The sequence below is a fragment of the Gossypium arboreum genome, chromosome 13, assembly GCF_025698485.1.
Source record: "Gossypium arboreum isolate Shixiya-1 chromosome 13, ASM2569848v2, whole genome shotgun sequence".
NCBI lineage: Eukaryota > Viridiplantae > Streptophyta > Magnoliopsida > Malvales > Malvaceae > Gossypium > Gossypium arboreum.
The window spans coordinates 70,319,191-70,344,312 of NC_069082.1; positions in this window are offsets into that span (position 1 = coordinate 70,319,191).

Consider the following 25,122-nt stretch of genomic DNA (forward strand, 5'->3'; position numbering starts at 1 on the left):
GTTACCCATTTACCCTTTATAATAATACATAATGTCATATATGCCAAACCAACTCTTTCACTAACCAAAATAATGGTCTAATTATTTAATAAAGACTCCCAATTTAATAAGCCAAATCAAATAGGCACTTTTAACATCTAGCACACAGCTTTCACCTTTTTCGCGATTGGGTCATTTTTCAATATTCAGTACGGAAACAGACAAATTAAATCACAGAAATTTCACAGATGCAAATTCATTCATCATGGACACAAAGTAATTTTAAAATATTTTTTAGACTCAGATTTGTGGTCCTGAAACCACTATTCTGACTAGGGTCTAAACCGGGCTGTTACAAATTCCTTTTTCCATGTGGGATAAACACACCAAAACCAACACATCTTCACTTTTGGTGAGTTCATCAATCCCACTCATATTCCAAAGTCTTCAACTCCTCAAATCTAATGAAGTTATCCTTTGTAGTGCCTCCAAATGTGGTGTTGAAACTTACATGATATTAAAAATTGTTTAAACAACCATTGAACTTATTTTTTTACCACCTTGGTCATCATATTTGCAGGATTTTCAGTTGTTGCAATCTTTTGAAGTTGAATCTTTCATTCTTTAATGATTTTTCGAATAAAGTGATACCTCATGTTGATGTTTTTGGTTCTTGAAAGGTAAACTTGATTTTTCACTAACTGAATAGCACTGTGACTATTATAGTAAAGACTAAAGTGATTTTGAAAAATTCCCAATCCAACAACCCATTGAGCCAAACAATCTCTTTAGTAGCTTCTAAAATTGACATGTACTTTGCCTCGTAGTTGACAAAGTTACTATAGATTGCAAGGTAGACTTCTAAATTACTAAGCCTTTTCCAGGAGTAAGTAGATACCAATAATAGATTTGCATTTATCCAAATCACTAGCATAATTAGAATAAAAATATCTAACTAAACTAAGTGGTTTTTTCTTCAAGATTAAACCAACATCAACAATTTTTAAAAGATGCCATAATATCCATTTCAGAGCTAGTCAATGTTTTTTTACCAAGATACACATACCTACTCAGAACTCAACTACATGTAAAATGTCCGATCGAGTACATGCCATTGCTACATTAGGCTCCCAACTACATTAGACCATATATTCTCATTCTTCATCACTCTTAGGAGATAATTAATATTAAGTTTCAAATGATAAGTAACTGGGGGTACTTATGTGTTTTTTATTTTCATTCAAACTTAAACATTGTAATACCTTTTTTCAAATATTGATTCTGAGTCAAACAAAGCTTGCCTCTCTTTTTGTCTTTATGTATTTCTATGACAAGAATTTTCTTGGCCTCACCTAGATTCTTCATATTAAACTCTTGATTAGTCGAGTTTTCAACTCATCTATTTCCCTTTGAATTTTTGAAGTGATCAACATATCATCAACATATAAGAGGAGATAAATAGATTATGAAATCCATCTTGTAGCCTTCACAAATACACACAATGATGATATTTGCTTTTGGTGTACTTTCACCTTTTTATAAAGCTATCAAATTGACAATACCATTGCCTCAGGGTTTGTTTTAACCAGAACAATTTTTTTTAACTTATAAACCTCATTTATTCAACAATAACCTTGTATCCTTCTGGATAAGTTATATAGATTTCCTCTTCTAAATTATCATGCAAGAAAGTTGTCTTCACATCAAGTTGAGCTAGTTTCAAATTTCACAATGCTACTAAATCCAAAAAAAATTCTTATAGAGGAATTTTTTACAATAGAAGAAAATACTTCATTATAGTCAATTCCTTCCTTTTGAGCAAAGGCTTTAACTACCAACCTTGCTTGTAGCGAACATCTTTCTTGCTAGGAAATCCATTTTTCTTTGCATATATCCACTTGCACCCAACTACTTTCTAACCCATTGGCAACTACTCCTGTAACACATGGCCGAATCTGACGATGTTACATTGAAGTGTTTTTCGTAAAGTGTGATGTTGTTGAAAACCCCTTTTCTATTTAATCTCTTATGTGATCTTAAAGATGATTTTAAGAAGTTCGTTCACTTTCAAAATGTGAGTCGTTTGTCAAAAAGGTAGTCATATTAAAACATCCTTATTATATTTTTATTTTAAAAATGTTATTTCTTGCGGAAGCTCTTAAAACCGATTGCGTGTTCGTGGTATCTTTAAAAAACATTTATCTTTTGAAAACTTACGTCTTTTCCTACAGTTAGTAGTATTAAATCAAAAACCAATAAAAATCCCAAATTAAAAATAAAATCCAAAGAGGCCTTATTACAATAAAAAAATACCCCAACTAATAATACTTATAATTAAAATCATATGCGAAAATAATAGTAGTTGTGTGGCCACCTCTGAGTCCCCTGCTGCACCGATCTATCTAAGTTAGGGGATTACCTACGTAAATAAATAGATGGGTGAGTTTACGAAAACTCAGTGTGTAATCCCAAATCAAACAACCATACAGTGAGCAAATACAGTCTGGGCCTAAGCCCATTTCAGTAATGGTTCAGTTTCAGTTAGGGCCTTAGCTCATTACAGTATCAGTATCAGTTTGGGCCTGAGCCCATCTCAGTGATAGTAACAGTATAGATATGCAATCAAGAAATCCTACCCAACCAGCCTCTACACTCCATCTTTGTCCAACCCTACACTCCATGTGGGGATATAATCAACCCACCCATCCTTACACTCCAAGTAGTACCAGTTGTGGCACTAAACAGTATTTGCAGCAGAGCTGCTAGTACAGTACACTTCCTCCAATCATATTAAACCCATCCCCATGCAATGCATCATGCAACGTGTCATGTCATCTTGTAATATTACACATGTACTCAATGTAGTTAAAATAGCATGCTAAAATATGGTCATACATTACATAGGGGCAAAATAGTCATTTTATCAAATAGGGGGTCTAGATAAACTTACCAACCCAATAGTAGGTCCACAGTGGTCTCGGGAGACCCGTGCAACATTAACAGTCAAACAGTGAAAATGGGCCCACGACTCATATTGAGGGCCCATGTAGGCCCACATGCCCGTGTGGCCACATAGCCCATAATGACCTTGTTCGTGTGTATTACACAGCCTGGCTCAATAATTTCCACACATCTATGTGGTTTATCCATGTGGGGCCCATATGCCCGTGGGGCCTACACATCCCAATTCGGCCCAATACGGCTTCAGCCCATGAAATAGCTCATGGTCGGCCTTGCCGATCAAATGCCCATGCTTAGTCGCACGACCTACCACACGGGTAGTTGCACACCCGTGTTGTGTCGACTACTCACACTTTTCGACTTTTGTCGTTTCCTATGATTAGAGTCGTGTTTGTACACACGTGTATCGACTACGGCTCGTAAGCACTTCAGAATAATCCCAAACCTACAAATTGATCAATACCCAACCCATTAATCATCTTAATGGTCGAAATAGAACCAACCCAACAACTTACTCAATTTACGAGCGATCGAAACATACCCCCAACGCCTCAACTCTGCTTGCTTACGAAGAGGTATGGAAAGGGTCTCAATCCACAAGGTTTGCTGCTGAAAACAAAGCGTAATCACTAACAGAAACACAAGAAATAAAAAGAAACGGTTTAACACCAAGCAACGACCACCCCAAATCATTATAACCTACCCCTCACTTACCGACGTATAACCAGTAGAGGAGGAACACACTCCTTGCCTTGAGCAATCAAAAAGGATGCAAAAAAGATGAGAAAGATTCAATGGCTAAATTGGAAACACTAGAGAAAAGGGAGAAAAGAACCATAGAGGTAAATAAAAACGTCAAAAAGGGAGAGCATAAAGCAGCAATTTGGCTAAGAGAGCAAAGAAGGTGTGTGCGGAAGCAAAATTGGAAAAGTAAGAAGGAAACTATTCCAAAGCACCAATTTTAGGAGAGTGAAAGGTGAGAAATGGCAGTACGTGGGGGAAAAAGAATGCAGAAATCGTCAGAGAAAGACCAAAATTAGAACAAGAAAACTGAGAGAATGAGTTGAGTAGTCGAACTTGCCACCACTTATTTTGGTTACCTTCAAACTCGTCTATCCTTATTCTTCTCCCCAAAATCCTCAATATCCTCCTAAAATTCGGCCACACCACTCCACACTCCTCAAACACTCCAACCGCCCACTAGCATCAGAATTCTACTGTCATATAGACACTTACACGGCATCCAACAAAATAAAACACGCCATTGCTCTAAGTAAGACTCGAACTTCAGACCTTAGGTAACAACAACACGCGACTTATCCCCGAGACTAGTAGTCCCTCTCTGTCATAAAATACCCACATTTATTTAAAAGCCTACTGACCAAAGACAGGGGTTTATTCATTTAAAACAAAACTTTTGCATAAGCCAAGGCTTGAACCCAATACTTCTCAGACTCTTCTTAGGACACTTAGCCACTGAAGCCGACATGCATTTGTGTGTCACTTTCTTGCACAACTAGACATCTATGTGTAGCCTCCTAACTATTCCCATGCTCAAGACCTAATACTTCTAGGCCCAAAATTCGGGGCGTTACAACTCCAACTCTCAAGTATCATTTTTCTAAAGAGATTGCATTTCTTCATCCATTTCCAGAGCAGCTACAATTAATTTTACATAATGCAACCAGTTACACAAGAAAATAATTAGATTACATATTCATAATATGCTACATAAACATTTTTGGGTCTTATATTAGCTTACAAAAGCTCTTTTGCTAACCTAAGGTCAAATTAGGACCAAATTGTAAAGTTTGAAAAATATCAGGTTGATGTTGCGACATTGGGGGCTCCTCGTCGCGACAGAACTCTCTGACTTGATCTCATTAAGACATTGAAACAATTCAATATTTCCATTTACCTTTCCGACCAAAGATACATCTCCAATACGTTTACTTCTAAACATTAATAAATTATATACATGTGCATTACATCAATTTCATCATTTCAATTCAAACACATAAATCAAATTTTATGATACTAACCATTTGGTCACTTGGTAGCAATTCACCTACATGCCACAATTATTACATCGATTATCCAATTCATACCTATATACCATTCTCTAACATAAAAAGTAACCACTTGGCCATATCAAATTTACCATTTCTAACTTTACATATCAACAAGATATTATATTATGTTAAATTGACTTAAACCTATGTACATGCCATATATCAAAACAAAAGGAACTATACAAACATCTCCGAGTTTAGGACCACAAACTGGATGCTGAAATCACCTCTCGAAACTTCAAGATCCACCTAAACCTGTGCATGGAATAAACAAACCATACGCTAAGAGATAAAGTTTAGTGGCATTTTTATGGTTGAAGTCACTATAACACAAGTATTAATCAAATGCATATAACCAATTCAACTTCAATCTTTAACCATATCACATACACATACACGACGAAAGCTTCTATTATCACATGAAATATGCATATAACCATTTTGTACACCAATTCATTTAATATTAACATTTAAACTTATCATATAATTCCATTCAACATTATAAAATAATTAACCAAGTCATACCATTTGTCAAGTGCCAATCTTTATACCATTTAAACATTCAAATCCATTTATGTATCAAACATGAATATCTTTGACATGCAACTATTCAATTTTCGTGTTCAATCAATACCATTTAACTTTTTAACTTACCATTTGAATCTCTTTCTAGAGTCTATTGACTCATTCATATTTAATTTGGCCTCCATGGTTCAATTTTAAATGGATAGTATAGTCTTTTGTATATTTTCTTATCATCAATTGTATATATGCATTGATATATTTCCATATTATCACATCATTTCATATACTATTATCAATTCACAATTTCATACTATTTTAAGTCAAGTAATAAATTATAATACTTTACCTAATTTGGTTTATTTCATTTTCTAATTTCAAGTTTTGATTTCAATGTTTTGCCTAATGGTACCCTAGTAAAACAGACTCGGATGCACGGGTGAACTACACCACACCAATATAGCTCGTTAGAGCAAAACTACACCATATCAAAGCATTGAAGTGTTGGAAAAATCCAACTTGAAAATGATTTTCTTGCACGGTGGAAAATTAAAAATTTAAAAATCGACCCAGTTTGTGATATTTTTAGCAATAAACTTTGAACCAAACATTTTTGTGTTTTCAGATAAGTTGATCATTGACTTTTTTGGCTTTCAACCAAACAATATTCTCCACTATTCTCATATCACGAACTCTTGTCAGTGTGGGGTCAAAACCAATTGAATCAAAAAATAGAACTAGAAAAAGTTTTCTTTTTATCTTTGGGGTGAAAACGAAAATTCTCCCTTCTTTAATAGAAACCAATAGAATTTTTATTCTAGAAAAATATATTTAATAGTTGAGAATAAATTCTCTATTTTTTGGCAGAGTAACAATGTCATGCCCTATTTTCCTTAAGTCTGAAATTTAAGAATAATTGAAGGTTAAATTGAAAGAAGCCATAAGTGGTGGCTCCTATAGAAAAATCAAGAAAATTTAGTTGCTGATTTGGACAAAGTTGAGTTCCAATTCTGGTCCAGTTGGATTAAGACCAACTGGTTCCTTAGTGGGGAAAAATGATTACCGATGGATGGTTTTTTTAGGGTTGATAATCGGGCGTAAATGGCTTTAAATATAGTAAGGAAATGCATTCCCGATATGAATTCTTCTCAACCCTATATTGTTCTCTCCGTCCTCTTCTTTAGGCACTCTAAAGAAGAATAAGATAAGAGAGATCTACATTGAGTAATATTCTTGAAGACTGAGTCAAGATGTGAGATAAGTAAGGGGACTGGTAAACTTCTAAGTCTTTCGGTGTAACAACCCATTTTTAGTCAAATCAGAACAGTGGTTTTAGGACCACAAATCTGAGGTCAAAATATTTATTTTATTATTATTTTAATTTCTATAGCATGATAGTATGGTTGTGTAACACCCCGTACCCGGAACCGCTGCAGGGGTCGGACACGAGGGGTTAATGGCTTAAACCATTCATTTTCACAGTCCATTTTAAAAATTTTCCAGGCAGTTGGCTAACTGCGTCACTGTCACATTAAAAATCATATCTTGAGTTCCAAAACTCAAAAATCAGTTTCCTAATTTTTCCCTGAAACTAGACTCATATTTCCATCTACAGATTTTTTTATAGAATTTTTGGTCGGGCCAATTAGTACAGTTTATTTGTTAAAGTCCCCCCTGTTACAGGGTGCGACTACACTGACCTTCATGCATTACGACCTTGATATCTCCCTGTACAGGGCTTCAACACTGATGTCGTTTGTTTCTATAGAAACTAGACTCAAAGAGGAATCTATTCATATATTGCATAACTTCTAATTATCTCTGGTTAATTTATAATGAATTTCCAAAGTCAGAATAGGGAATCCAGAAACCGTTCTGGCCCTGTTTCACGAAAACCTAAGTATCTCTTCCATATGAAAGTAGATTCATCAAGGTTCATTTAAATAATTTATTCACCATTTAATTCCATTCCTACTATTTCTAGTGATTTTTCACATCCACATCATCGCTTCTTTGTCAAGATCGCCTTTAAGGTAGACTTTACATTACATAGTTTCCATGATTCAATTAGCCCTTTTTGCATACATAGCACAAAGTATAATCATGATTAACCATTCCAATGGCTAATCGTTTCCAAACATTTCCATACCTCTTAGTGATCAACGTACAAAACGATTATAGTACTATGCTAAAAACGTATATAAGCCATTTTCGCATGGCTATCCAAATTTACACAAAATCCATGGGAACGACCAACAACAAAAAGGGTAGTCCTATACATGCCATTTCAAAGTTCAACCAAAATTGTACCAAAAGGGGCTTTGATAGTGTGGGAGACTTGACTTCCAAATATCCCGAGTCCGATGGTGACGAGCCAAAATCTATAAAACATAGAAACAAAGAAACGAGTAAGCAATTTATGCTTAGTAAGTTTTGAGCAAGGATTCTAGCACAACAAAAGCATAGCATTCAGATAGCTAAACGGATAATTTCATATGCACAAATTCTCAATATCATACTTACTTCACATTACCAACCCTTATGTTCATACACAAAAGATCAACTTAGCCAAAGGCCGGTAGCTCATTTATCAACCGGCGAATACTTATTTGTAAGGGCTCGACTAATTCAAAGCACATCTGAAACATACCTCATTGTCGGATTTCACAAGCATATTAACTGAAATTTTACAGCAAGTTCATTCATTCCCGAATCACGTACCTTGAGTTTAACCGGATATAGGTACTCGTTCAAATACCTTCGGGACATAGCCGGTTATAGTAGCTCGCACAAATGCCTTCGGGACTTATCCCGGATTTAGTAACTCGCACAAATGCCTTCGGATCTTAGTCCGGATTTAGTAACTCGCACAAATGCCTTGGATCTTAGTCCGGATTTAGTCACTTAGCACAAAGCCTTCGGGACTCGGCCGGACATCATTCAAGAACCATGCACACATATATCAATAAATCATGACACATCCATATTTCATTTTCATTACCAAAGCTCAACACAAGACAGTTATCATATTTACAATTTCGGCTCAATAGCCATATACAAAGGGCATGATTTTGATTTACTTAAGACATAATCTAATCGAATCACAGTTTAAGTTCCATTACTCGAAAACTTACCTCGGATGTTGTCGAAGCGGCTTCAACGGCTATTCGATCACTTTTCCTTTCCTTATCCAACTGTGGTCCCTAAGCTCTTGAGCTAATTCAAACAAATTTAACTTATCAAAGTCTCATTTTGCTAGCTTATGGCTGAATATGACAAGGAGTTTGATAGGTCATATGGCCACCGTTTAGCTCAAATACACAATGATCATACGCATTTTTAATCACATCAACAATTTAATACAATTCATTCAAACATCAAAAGAGAAGCTCAAGGTACTTAGCCCATATATATACATTAGACATTAGAGTCACATATGTACGAAATCACGAATCGAATTCAACATACTAGCTAATATTTCCCCTTAGCCAAACTTTCTAAGTCAAGCTAAAGCCATCAATAGGCTACCAATGGCCGAACATACACAAATATGCTAAGGCCGATTGCAACACTTAATACATTCTCCAAGTATGGTCACTTGTGTTGACTAAACACCATTTGTTTCAAGTTCAAAACTTGGCTAATACACATATATACACTATTAAAGCATCCTCTCCTTTACACTAATTCAACACATGCATTACCCATAATATACCAAATTACATTCGCCTTAGCACACAACTTGCTAGCCGATTCTTCTCCATCTAGCAACCAATGCACATCTGAGCTCATTTGTTAGACTCTACTTCATCTAACAACAACCTTATTTCTCTTCTATATCCTACCATGGCCGAATGCATCACAACACCTTACCATTTCAATTTTTGTCATGGTTGAACAAGGAACTTAATGTCTCACTCAAGGATGCTAAAAGGAGATTCAAGAGTTATCAATCCACCATCACATGCATCATTAACAAGCTTCACATTTAACATGCAATGATATCAACACAAAATCCACCTTGGCCGAATACCATCCCCATGACATAGCAAAGATTTGAACCATGGGCTAATAAGAACATCAAGCTAGCAACTAAAAACATGCATGAATCTCATGGCACAACATCAAACATACCTTAATCTTGATACAAGTATGGCGAACCTCCTCCTAATCCTCTTCTAAACCAAACATGGAGCAAGAATTCCTTCCTTCTTCCTTAGAATTTTCGGCCAAAAGAAAATGAAAAGGATGAACAAAATTTTTTTTTTCTCTTTTCTTCAACTCACGGCAATGGGGGGGGATCACACACCTTCTTTCCTTTTTTTTTTTCATTTCTTTATTACCCATACACCTTATTTTATTTGTTCCAACATAAACCACTTACACAACATGTTTTATGACATGTTTTGCCCATCCCCCTTTGTCATGGCCGGCCACTAGGCTTTAATCTAGGGAAATTTGACATGCAAGCCCATCATTTTCACATCATGCATTAATAGGCCACTTTACATTTGCCTAGCACATTTCTAAGTTTTCTCACATAAGTCCTATTTGATAAAATTCACTTACAATTAACAAAATTCAAACATGAATTTTTCACACATGCATATGTACATATAATGAGCATCAACTATGATGGCTAATTATTTTTATGATTTCGGTTTAGTGGTCCCGAGACCACTTTTCGACTAGGGTCAATTTAGGGCTGTCACAACTCTCCTCCACTTAAGAAATTTTCGTCCCGAAAATCTTACCGTAAATAGGTTTGGGTATCGCTCTTTCATAGAGTTCTCGGGTTCCCAAGTAGCTTCTTCTATCCGTGTTTGAGCCATAACACTTTCACTAGCGGAACCCTTTTGTTTCGCAACTCTTTCACTTCACGTGCTAGGATACGAATCGGTTCTTCTTCATAACTCATATTGGCTTGAATTTCAACCTCTGATAGACTAATTACGTGCGACGGATCAGATCTATAACGTCGAAGCATCGAAACATGAAAGACGTTGTGAATCTTTTCAAGTTTAGGGGGCAAAATCAAACGATACGCAACTGGACCGACTCGTTCGGATATCTCATATGGCCCGATGAATCTCGGACTCAGTTTGCCCTTACGGCCAAATCGAAGTATCTTTCTCCAAGGTGAAACTTTAAGCAACACTTTATCTCCCACGATATTCAATGTCTTTTCGTTTCAAATCCGCGCACGATTTACGACGATCTGCGGCGCCTTTAGACTTTCACGGATTACTTTTACTTTCATTCAGCATCTTTAATCAAGTCCACTCCAAAATTTTACTTTCACCGAGTTCGGTCCAAAACAATGGCGTCGGCATTTTCGACCGTACAAAGCCTCGTAAGGTGCCATCTTAATACTTGACTAAAAACTATTGTTGTAGCGAATTCAATCAAAGGTAAATCTGTTCCCATGAACCACTAAACTCAAGGATGCAACATCTCAACATATCCTCAAGTATCCGAATTATCCGCTCGGATTGACCATCGGTTTGTGGATAAAAAGTGCTAAAATGCGACTTGGTACCCAAAGCTTCTTGCAATTTTTCTAAAATTGTGAGGTGAATCTCGGATCTCTATCCGACACGATAGAAATAGGTACCCTGTAATCTCACAATCGAGAAACATACAATTCAGCTAATTTATCCATTGAAAAATCCGTGCGTCACGGGGATAAAGTGAGCCGACTTAGTCAATCTATCAACAACGACCCAAATCGCATCTTTCTTACTTGCCGACAACGGCAACCCGGATACAAAATCCATCGTTACTCGATCCCATTTCCATTCGGTATCATGATCGGTTGCAAGAAACCCAGAGGCACTTGATGTTCCGCCTTCACTTGTCGACATATTAAACACTTCAAACAAAATCGAAATGTCTCGTTTCATACCATGCCACCAAATCGGCGTCTCGGATCGTTGTACATTTTCGTACTCACGGGTGAATTGACATTCGGCTACAATGAGCTTCATTCGAATCATCGAAATGAGTTCGAATTTCTTGGAACACACAACCGATTTACGTACCTCAAACAATCGTCATCATCAATTTGAAACTCCGATTCCACATTCGGAACACATTCAGCCCGTTTTGCAACCAACTCATCGTCGACTTTCTGAGCTTCACGAATTTGATGAATCAATAATGGTTTGGCCTTTAATTTGGCTACTAACACATTGTCGGGTAGAATAGACAAGTGTACATTCATCGCTCGCAAGGCAAACAGTGATTTTCGGCTTAAGGCGTCCGCAACCACATTAGCCTTTCCCTGGTGATAATCAATGACAAGCTCATAATCTTTTAACAACTTGAGCCAACGTCTTTGTCGTAGATTCAAGTCTCTTTGAGTCATCAAATATTTGAGACTTTTGTGATCCGAAAATACATGGCACTTCTCACCAAATAAGTAATGTCGCCATATTTTCAAGGCGAATACGATGGTAGCTAATTCGAGATCATGGGTCGGATAATTTTTCTCATGTGGCTTTAATTGTCTCGATGCATAGGCCACAACTCGACCTTCTTGCATCAATACGCAACCTAACCCAAGTAGGGAGGCGTCACTATAGATGACAAACTCTTTGCACGATTCGGCCGCACTAAAATTGAGCTTAGTCAAATAAGTTTTCGATTGATCAAAACTTTTCGAAATTTTTCGTCCATTCAACTTAACATCTTTTGAAATAGCTTCGTCATGGGTGTGGCTATCATCGAGAAACCTTTTGCAAACCGTCGGTAGTGTAAGCAAGTCCCTAAAAGCTCAGAACCTCAATAATATTTCTGGAGGCTTTCGGTTAAGTATGGCTGAAATTTTGCTCTGTCGACTCAAATACCCGATGCAGATACCACATGACCCAAGAAGCTAACCTCTCTTAACCGTAACTCACACTTGCTGAACTTAGCATATAACCGCTTATCCCGTAAAATTTGCAACACTAATCTCGGTGTTCAAGATGTTGGTCTCATCTCTTGAATAGACCAAGATGTCATCAATGAACACAACTACGAACCGGTCCAAAATCATCTCAAGATCCGATTCATCAAATCCATAAATACCATAGGGCATTAGTGAGCCCAAACGGCATCACTAAGAACTCGTAGTGACCGTACCTCATTCGAAAGCGCTTTGGGTACATCCGAATCTCGAATTCGCAACTGGTAATACCCCAATCTCAAATCTATCTTTGAAAACACCGAGGCTCCTTTAGTTGATCAAACAAATCATCAATACGCTGTAACAGATATTTATTCTTTATCGTCACTTTATTCGGTGACGATAGTCAATGCACAACCTCATGGTTCCGTCCTTCTTTTCGAAACAATCTTTGGTGCACCCCAAGGTGAGAAACTTGGTCGAGCGAAACCTCTATCCGTCAATTCTTGCAACTGAGCTTTCAACTCTTTTAACTCGGTTGATGCCATACGATACGGAGCTATCGAAATCGGCGTAGTCCCAGGTACAAGCTCAATACCAAACTCTATCTCTCGAACAGGTGGTAAACCCGATAATTCTTCGGGAAAAACATCCGGGTATTCACAAACCACCGGCACGGATTCGGGTTTTATTTCTAACTCCTTATCATCAAGTACATACGCAAGGTATGCTTCGCACCTCTTTCGTACATATTTCTGGGCCAACATTGCTGATATTACAGCTGGCAACCCCTTTAAGTCCGTAGACTCAACCCGGATTATCTCGTTATTTGCGCACCTCAGATCAATAGTCTTGCTTTTGCAATTCACAACCGCATCATGCACGGTCAACCAATCTAAACCGAGGATAACGTCAAATTCATCAAACGGCAAAAGCATCAAGTCCGCCAGAAAACAGGAACCTCGAATTACTAGGGGACATTTCTTACACACTTTGTCGACAAGCACGTAACGACCCAAGGGATTTGACACCAATTACGAACTCGAGAGACTCAATAGGTAAAGTCTTCTTGGATGCTAAGGTTTCGCATATATAAGAATGAGTAGAACCGGGGTCAATCAAAGCAATCACATTAGTATCAAAGAGAGTGAAAATACAGGTAATAACATCGACGAGGAAGCATCCTCACGCGCGCAGATAGCATAAGCCCTAGCAGAGCGCCGAGCCTCGGATCTGGTCGTAGCATCTCTAGATCCTCTCGACCACCACTAGCATTGCCCGTATTTCTAGATGGTCTACCTCGGCGGTGGTAGCACCCGGTTTCCCACTCGATTTACATTCATTCAGCAACCTCGGGCAATCTTTAATGAAGTGGTCAACTGATCCGCACTTGTAACAGAGCGGTCATGGAATCTACAACTTCGAATGCCATTTGCCACAACATCGCACTCGTTCTATCTCGACTATCATTTCCAACATCGGCGATCAAGTGACTCAGATGCTCACGTGGGGTCGATCGCAATCTCGTCTAGAAAAGCCCGAAGTGTCCCTAGACCGCCCAAGCCATCTCTAAATTTCTTCGATGATGTGGGAAGGGCTTCCCAAGACCTCTTCTGAAACTCCCTTGCTCCCACTTCACTTTTCTTTTCTCCATCTTGAGCTCCTCGGCTTTGCTTTCGCTCGACAAGAGCCACAAACTCTCGGATTTCCAAAATGCCAACATATAGCTTTATATCATCATTCAGTCCATCTTGAGCGTTTACACATCACGACTTCAAGAAATGCATTCTCGCAGCGTCTTGGCTAAGCCTCACAAATTTTCGTTCATAGTCAGAACCGACATGGAACCTTGTTTGAGTTCAAGAAATTCCTTCCGCTTTTGGTCAATGAATCTCGATCGATATACTTCTTTCAAACTCGGTTTGGAAGAACTCCCAAGTTACTTGCTCTCTAGGCACAATGAAGTCAACGTATTCCACCAATAGTAGGCAGAATCGTGTAGCAAGGAGATAGTACACTTTAGGCACTCATCGGGTATGCAAGATAGTTCATCGAGTACCCGAATAGTGTTGTCCAACCAAAATTCAGCTTGCTCGGCATCATCACTATCCGTAGCCTTAAATTCAGTAGCCCCGTGTTTTCGGATTCTATCAACTGGGGGCTTATTTGACCTTATTTGGTCAGTTACCGGAGGCATTGTAGGTGCGGGGGTTGTGTTTGTTGGGAATGGAGGTTGTGGAACAGCCGTATTAGTTCAAATGTATTGGTTGAACCAATCATTCATCACGCTATAGAAAGCTTGTCTAGCTTCATCATTTGGATTACTAGCATTAGGTTGAGAGTCCGCCGCTGCTGTCCTTGTAAAGGAGCAGCGCTACACTCTCAAGATCATCATTGCCGCTTCGGTCGGGATCGGGATCCATTACTATAAATGAACACATTTGCAAATGTCAGAAATCACCACACTATCAAATAATCACATAAAATGGCATGTATAGCTAGACCCAAACGCATTACGGTAGTCCTAGAATCGACTAAACCGTAGCTTTGATACCAATTTAATTGTAACACCCCGTACACGGAACCGCTGCCGGGGTCGGACACGAGGGGTTAACGGCTTAAACCATTCATTTTCACAGTCCATTTTAAAAATTTTCTAGGCAGTTGGCTAACTGCATCACTGTCACTTTAAAAATCATATCTTGAGTTCCAAAACTAGAAAATAAGTTTCATAATTTTTTCCTGAAACTAGACTCATATGTCCATCTACAGATTTGTTTCTAGAATTTTTGATCTGGCCAATTAGTACAGTTTATTAGTTAAAGTCTCCCCTGTTACAGGGTATGACTACACTGACCTTCATGCATTACGACCTGGATATCTCCCTGTACAGGGATGTAATACTGATGCCGTTTGTTTCTTTAGAAACTAGACTCAAATAGGAATCTATACATATATTGCATGACTTCTAATTATCTCTGGTTAATTTATAATGTATTTCCAAAGTCGGAACAGGGAATCCAGAAACCGTTCTGGCCCTGTTTCACGAAAACCTAAGCATCTCTTAACATACAACTCATATGACCGTTTCGTTTCTTCCATATGAAAGCAGATTCATCAGGGTTCATTTAAATAATTTATTCACTATTTAATTCCATTCCTACTATTTTTAGTGATTTTTCACATCCACATCGCTGCTGCTGTCAGCATCTGCCTTTAAGGTAGACTTTACCTATTACATAGTTTCCATGATTCAATTAGCCCTTTTTGCATACATAGCACAAAGTATAATCATGATTAACCATTCAAATGGCTAATCGTTTCCAAACATTTCCATACCTCTTAGTGATCAACATACAAAACAATTATAGTACTATGCTAAAAACGTATATAAACCATTTTCGCATGGCTATCCAAATTTACACAAAATCCATGGGTACATGACCAACAACAAAAAGGGTAGTCCTATACATGCCATTTCAAAGTTCAACCAAAATTGTACCAAAGGGGCTTTGATAGTGTGGGAGACTTTGACTTCCAAATATCCCGAGTCCGATGGTGACGAGCCAAAATCTATAAACAGAGAAACAAAGAAACGGAGTAAGCAATTTATGCTTAGTAAGTTTTGAGCAAGGATTCCAAGACAACAAAAGCATAGCATTCAGATAGCTAAACGGATAATTTCATATGCACAAATTCTCAATATCATACTTACTTCACATTACCAACCCTTATGTTCATACACAAAAGATCAACTTAGCTAAAGGCGGTAGCTCATTTATCAACTGGCGAATACTTATTTGTAAGGGCTCGACTAATTCAAAGCACATACTGAAACATACCTCATTGTCGGGATTTCACAAGCGTATTAACTGAAATTTTTACAGCAAGTTCATTCATTCCCGAATCACGTACCTTCGAGTTTAACGGATATAGGTACTGTTCAAATACCTTGAACATAGCCCGGTTATAGTAGCTCGCACAAATGCCTTGGGACTTATCCCGGATTTAGTAACTCGCACAAATGCCTTCGGATCTTAGTCCGAATTTAGTAACTCGCACAAATGCCTTCGGATCTTAGTCCGGATTTAGTCACTTAGCACAAAGCCTTCGGGACTTAGCCCGGACATCATTCGAAGAACCATGCACACATATATCAATAAATCATGACACATCCATATTTCATTTTCATTACCAAAGCTCAACACAAGACACTTATCATATTTACAATTTTGGCTCAATAGCCACATACAAAGGGCATGATTTTGATTTACTTAAGACATAATCTAATCGAATCATAATTTAAGTTCCATTACTCGAAAACTTACCTCGGATGTTGTCGAACGGCTTCAACGGCTATTCGATCACTTTTCCTTTCCCTTATCCAACTGTGGTCCCTAAGCTCTTGAGCTAATTCAAACAAATTTAACTTATCAAAGTCTCATTTTGCTAGCTTATGGTCGAATATGACAAGGAGTTTGATAGGTCATATGGCCACCCTTTAGCTCAAATACACAATGATCATACGCATTTTTAATCACATCAACAATTTAATACAATTCATTCGAACATCAAAAGAGAAGCTCAAGGTACTTAGCCCATATATATACATTAGACATTAGAGTCCCATATGTACGAAATCACGAATCGAATTCAATATACTAGCTAATATTTCCCCTTAGCCAAACTTTCTAAGTCAAGCTAAAGCCATCAATAGGCTACCAATGGCCGAACATACACATCTATGCTAAGGCCGATTGCAACACTTAATACATTCTACAAGTATGGTCACTTGTGTTGACTAAACACCATTTGTTTCAAGTTCAAAACTTGGCTAATACACATATATACACTATTAAAGCATCCTCTCCTTTACACTAATTCAACACATGCATTACCCATAATATACCAAATTACATTCGCCTTAGCACACAACTTGCTAGCCGATTCTTCTCCATCTAGCAACCAATGCACATACGAGCTCATTTGTTAGACTCTACTTCATCTAACAACAACCTTATTTCTCTTCTATATCCTACCATGGCGAATGCATCACAACACCTTACCATTTCAATTTTTTGTCATGGTTGAACAAGGAACTTAATGTCTCACTCAAGGATGCTAAAAAGGAGATTCAAGAGTTATCAATCCACCATCACATGCATCATTAACAAGCTTCACATTTAGCATGCAATGATATCAACACAAAATCCACCTTGGCCGAATAGCATCCCCATGACATAGCAAAGATTTGAACCATGGGCTAATAAGAACATCAAGCTAGCAACTAAAAACATGTATGAATCTCATGGCACAACATCAAACATACCTTAATCTTGATACAAGTATGGCCGAACCTCCTCCTAATCCTCTTCAAAACCAAACATGGAGCAAGAATTCCTTCCTTCTTCCTTAGAATTTTGGCCAAAAGAAAATGAAATGGATGAACAAAAATTTTTTTTTCTCTTTTCTTCAACTCACGGCAATGGGGGGGGGGATCACACACCTTCTTTCCTTTTTTTTTTTCATTTCTTTATTACCCATACACCTTATTTTATTTATTCCAACATAAACCACTTACACAACATGTTTTATGACATGTTTTGCCCATCCCCCTTTGTCATGGCCGGCCACTAGGCTTTAATCTAGGGAAATTTGACATGCAAGCCCATCATTTTCACATCATGCATTAATAGGCCACTTTACATTTGCCTAGCACATTTCTAAGTTTTCTCACATAAGTCCTATTTGATAAAATTCACTTACAATTAACAAAATTCAAACATGAATTTTTCACACATGCATATGTACATATAATGAGCATCAACTATGACGGCTAATTATTTTTATGACTCGGTTTAGTGGTCCCGAGACCACTTTCCGACTAGGGTCAATTTAGGGCTGTCACAGGTTGTGTAAAAAATTTGTTAAGAAATTTTATCCTTTGAATGCTCAATTCGATAAAAAGGACTAAATTGCGTAAAGTGTAAAAATGGAGTTCTATTAGCTAAAGGTGTCTAATAGCTATAGAACCTTAAATTAAAGGTCCTTATGCGGTAATTATACCATTTTTAAATTGAGTGGACAAAGATGGACATTATTTATGTATGTTTTAATGTATAAGTAAAGGTAAATAGATAATTAATGTATTAAACTAAAATAAATAAAACCAAAATCATATTTTTTTTGTCCATCTTCTTCACCTAACTGAAATTAAAGGAGGAAAACAACACCAGTTTAGGGCTTGAGCTTTCGACAAGCTTTTTCTTAGCATGTAAGTGATTTTGATCCCGATTTTTAATGATTTCTATGTTTTTGAAGTCGTTGTAACTTAGTCTAGCTAGCCTAGGGACTAATTTGCAAAATTGTTAAAGTTTTAGGGTTTTACCATTGATGATTATGTGTGTATTTTCATGTTTGATGGTAGAAAATGAATGGTTGTTGTTAGATAAACAACATTTGTTAAGTGACTTTTGATAAAATTGTCAATTACGGATTTATTTATGAAAAATGAAAATTATGTGGTAAATGTCTGAAATAATGAAAAATACAGGCTGCTTTGATAATAAGGGAAATTTGACTAGCATGGGTAGGGACCTAATTGCATGAATTTGTATTTTTATGAGTTAAGGACTAAATTGTAAAGATGTTGAAATATTAGGGGTAGAAGTGTAATTTTGTCGTAATATGCTTTTTAGGCTAAATTGAATAGAATATTAATTAAATAAGTTAAATTTGATTACATATATATCAAGAAAAGTGAAGTTCGCATATCGATCAAGGAAAGAATAAAGTATTGGACTAGTCGATCCTTTTTTTCGTTTTTGCAATTGAGGTAAGTTCGTATGTTAATAAGCATTAATATAATTGTGTTTTTAAATGCTTTGTTATTGAATTAATTGTGAATATGATGCTACGGATATGTTCGAAAAAGGTTCGGCAATGTGAAATCCCTGTTGAGCCTTAGGAATAGATTAGGATATGAATGACATGTCATTAAGGTTATGTGTTTTGGATGCTGGTCTGTACGTCCTACTGATGGCTGAGTTATCCGGTATGTATTACAGATTCTCATCAACTTGTGTGACTAGCATCGTGTAGCTACGTCATGGCCATCATCTTGTGTGAGCAGACCCATTGATAGTTGATGAGATATGAGATCGAGATAGCTTCAGCTGTGTATTGGCACTTAAGGTGCGAGATTCTCGAGTATCTGATATTATTCTGAATGGTTCAACGGGTATATCAAGGATATGGATAAGTATGAGATTGATACAAGTTAGTACATGTATGTACATGAACCATATATGTAACACCCCCAATCCATATCCGTCGCCGGATTAGGGTTAAGAGGCATTACCGATGAAAACACATCTCAATACGATCATTCAATTCAAAACATGCACAAAAAAAATATACCAACTTATTTATAATAATTATAAAACTAGAATAATAACCATCTATTTAATCATATAAGTCACATTCACATATTTAATGTATATATTCAAGCACATATCATTACATTTCTTATAACAATCATATGCAACACCATGTACACTTGTATACATCTACTTCGTTAGCTAAATATCCAACATATTATTTATTTAATCACTTATTCTAACCAGCTAATAAACATCATATCATAATATATATACTTTATTACTCCAATAGCTAAACCATAAGATAAACAATCATATCATTCAAATTTCTAAATAATAATCAAACATGTTTCATTTCATATACCCATCATGTTACAATACATCCATTTGTAAACGTCTATTTCATAAATAAATTACTAATCATACCACATATATACCTAAGCACATTCGCATATAACATTATGACTAGTCACATCTAGGCTTAATAAACAACCAAACATATATGGGACATAAGCATATATCACCATATGGTCAAGTATTATTGCATATTTTTCCAAGTTCATGCGCATTTCACCATATCATCATTAATCATTTTCGGACATAAATGACAATTCATTTCATATCTAATTTGCAAGCTAAGTATTATGTCTAAACATTATACCAAAATACATATACACGGCCAATTTACTTCACACCTATTCAACTATCGAATTAATCACATAAGATCATACTACACGCAATGAAACCTTAACTAAATATACCATTTCACAACTAATTAACCTTAATAAATATACACATTATATTAGCCCAAGTGTCCAACCATTCATTCATGAAACATAATTCTACCTGGCCATTACAAACCGTATCAAAATAGACATTACACAATCAACAATATATTCATTATTTTACCTTATTACTAAGCCAAAATTATACAATCACTCATCATCCAAATTATACCATATATCATACTTCCAAAATAAGCTAGTTATGAAGCCAACTATACATCATACTTATCAATACTCAATGCCGAATTCAAATAACCAAACAAATATAAATACTATGAGACAAACTTCCTAAAATAGTTTATACAATAACCAATATTGTATCATATTAAACATCACATTCAAGTCATATCACATGGCTATTTATAACAACCCAAAATGAACCTTTTCGAAACCAAACTATACATGCCATATGTCATATTTACAAATTTCCAAAAGTACCGAATATTGGTCAATAGTGTGAGGATGATCATTGACGATCCTCGAGCTCGAAACTAGCTTTCAAAATCTATAAAACAATGAAAGAACACACCAAGTAAGCTTTGAAAGCTTAGTAAACCATAAGAAATTAAATTATTACAAGAATATTGATATTTCATTTCAAATAGGCCAAATTGAATCAATCTCATACACATATAAAATCATCTTACTTATATAATTGCTTATTACCACACTAAGTTCTACACTTACCTTAATCTTTCATGAATATATATACTTCTCACATACCTGAACCATTTAGCTGAATTTCATCTTTGGTCTCGTTATGTCAATGCCCAATGAACCCTTCGAAAATGTTAATAATACACGAAAATCATATAAAGGTTGTACAATGCCATATCCCGGATATGGTCTTACATGTTACACATTTCAATGCCACCGGTCCAGATAAAGTCTTATACGAATCATATACGATGCTAATGTCCCAGACATGGTCTTACACATTTTCTCAATTAGAAAATCCTTATTTCATGACATCAGTATGCTATACATTTCTTAAGGTTTGTTCGGGGCTTTCGACTTCGTAATTAAATCAATTCATGCTCGAAACTAGTCAACCAATGCTTAAATCAATCCGGTAATATATATGTCAATACATACAATTTAATTCGGCTACGTATAATATATATTTGAATTTTAAGAACCTTTAATTACTTATGAGCTTACCTCGTACAGAGACGAACGAATCAGAACGACTATTCAACAATTTTTGACTTTCCCTAATCCAAATCTGATTTCTTCTTTTCTTGATCTAAATCAATACAAGTTTAACTTATTTATTAACATATTCATTTAATTTCACCCAAAAACACATAAATGGGCATTTTTCACTTTAGCCCCTAACATTTTACATTTTTACAATATAGTCCCTATTTTAAAACAACACAAAATACTCAAAATTTCAACATGTTCATGTTAGGCCAAATTTTCCTTAGATCCCTAGCAGCCCATTAATTTCATTTATTTCACATTTTGATCCCTCAATTTACAAATTTTGCATTTTAGTCCTTAATAAGTATTTTTATCAAAAATCACTTAATAAACTATGATAATCTAATAACAAATGTTTATTTTTCATCATCAAACAACAAAAACATCAAATTATAAATAATGACAAGTCACAAATTCATCATCAAATCCAAAAATTAAAGCATGGGCTTGCTAGAATACGAAGCAACGATCTCAAAACCGTAAAAATTATCAAAAACTGAACAAAGAACATACCTAAATCAAAGCTTCAAAGTGCCAAACCTAAAACAACATCAATGGCTTTCTTTTTCTTTAAGTTTCGGCCAAAACGAGATGAACATGTATGTTATTTTTACTTATGTTTTATTTATTTAACATCTATTAATCATTTACCAAAATAACCTTAATGAAATAATTTGAAAACCATATATTATAAGCTTAATACCATCCACTCACATTTATAGTGGCCTAATTTCAATTTAAGCACTTTCAAATTAAGAAACCATAGCAAATAAGTACTTTAAATAATAGGATGCCAATTTTGCATTTTACGAGATTAAGTCCTTTTTATCCAATTAGCTAATCAATCGGTAAAATTAAATCACGAAATTTTCACATATATTAAATAGTATGCGGTATGTAACGCCCTAAAAATCCTAAGTATTTATTTTTCTATGTTTGTGACACAAGTATGTGTCTGCTTCAGTGGTTAAGTGTCCTGGGAAGAGTTTGACAAGTCTTGGGTTCAAGCCTTGGCTTGTGCAAAAGTTTTGTTTTTATATGAAAAAAAAACCCTGTCTCTAATCAGTAGGATTTTAAATAAATGTGGGTGTTTTACGTCAGAAAAGGCCTGCTGGTCTAGGGGATAGGTGACGTGTTGTTGTTCCATGAGGTCTGAGGTTCAAGTCCTGCTTTGAGTAGTTGGAGCGTTTTATTTTGCTGCTAAGGTAGTATGGGAGTTCTAGTCATCCTGAACTACTGAAGAGTGTAACACCCCACACCTGAGTCTTACGCCGAGATGGGGTACGAGGCGTTACCACACTTAAACACATACATTCCAACATTTTTGAATTATCACGACTTGATCAAATCTTTAACTTTTCTTTATACTTTGTCTAAATCCTCTTTAACATGGGCCTACGAGGTCTCAAACGTCCCTTGGAAAAACATTCGGGACTAGCTTGGGTCCTTAACCAATTTTAGAAAAAAATATCCATTGAAACAGGGCATGCCCTTGTGGTTATTATGACATGGCCTAAGCATCTAGGGACACGCCCGTGTCCCATACTCATGTGAAATAAATTCTAAATTTGAACCTACAGGGGTTTTCACACGGCCTGACACACGCCCATGTCTATGGCCTGTGTCTAAAAACCTTGACATTCTGTTTCTGACGTCAACATCCAATTTAAGGCACACGGCCTAGGCACACGCCTGTGGCTAGAGCATGTGTCCTCCACACGGCTGAGACACATGGCCGTGTCTCTGCTCGTGTGTTTACTACCATGCATACCGACTTGAAATTTTTACGTGCAGAGGACACACGATCGGACAACACGCCCATGGGGCTGGCTGTGTGTAACACATGGCCTAGACACATGCCTGTGTGTCTAGCCTGTGTGGACAATTTAGGGCTATCTACCAAGCCTTTTGCCGCCCTGAGACACAACATAACAACGACCAACATATCAAAGTCTAAATTAAAATGATTTCACCACCAAAAAACCATAGCTAAAGTCTATACGCAATTCATGTATTCAACCATACCAACAATTTCTCATTCATGAAAGACTACTTTGCATTCGTATAATAACTTTCAATATTAGCAATTTTTCATAGCCTTGTACAAAATGAGTCAAATATTAAAGCAAGCCAACACATTTGGCCCAAAACAATGTGACACTAAAACAAAATCAAAGAGTCCTATACATGCCATAATCAAAATAAAGAGATCTAACTATACCAAGTGCTTTGATTGATAGTGTGATCGATGCCTCTGACGATCGTTGATCCACGAGCTAATTAGGTGGCACTATAAGAAAATGGAAAGAAATAGGGAAAACATAAAGCTTAGTAAGTTGTATACAAATAAATATAACAACAACTTTACCATCCATCATCATGCTCATAATAGAAAAGTAGGCATAAGCACAACTTACTCGTCACTATCCCATAAAATTCACATAGCATATATTAAGCTCCCATCTCATACATTTCAAATAGGTACCTGTACGACTCAAAACATGGTTATACTGTTCTTGTTTAACTTAAACTGTAACTCTCGCTGTTGAACCATTTGAAATGTTATTGGGTATTCACTAAGCCTCAGGGTATAATGCCGATACCATGTTCCAGACATGGTCATACACTGGCTCATCCATTAAGTTGATGCCATATCCCAGACATGGTCTTACACTGACTCTCACATATCCGTGTCAATGTCATGTCCCAAACGTGGTCTTACACTGACACATCTTGTAGTCGATGCATGTCCTAGACATTTTGTAGCCGATGCATGTCCTAGGCATGTCTTTCATTGGCTTACATCTCGAGGCCGATGCATGTCTCATACATGTCTTACACTAGCTCTCGTCTCAATGCCGATGCCATGTCCCAGACATGGTCTTACACTGGCTCTCATAATGTGGCCGATACATGTCCCAAACATGTCTTACACTAGCACACAAATAACCTGAGTGTCATGGCATGAATATCTGATTTATTTCCTAAGGTTCGAACGAGAGTTCTACTATCTCAATATTCATCATACATAATCATGTCCACAAACAAGCTATTTATGCTATATCAATTCAAACACATATAATAACATTATAGTTGCACTACAACTTGTAACACTCTGAAAATTTCTACAGTAAGATATTATCCTTAATATAGTAAAATAAGGAAAGAAAGTAACAAGAAGAGGAAAAATTGAGTTATGTCACTGGGAAGTATATTATGACATATTGATTCAAGGGAGGACTAAATTGTAAAAGTGAGAAAAGTTTTGTGGCCCAAGAATAAATACTAAAAATTTGAGGGATTAAAGTGTAAATATGAAAAGTTGAAGG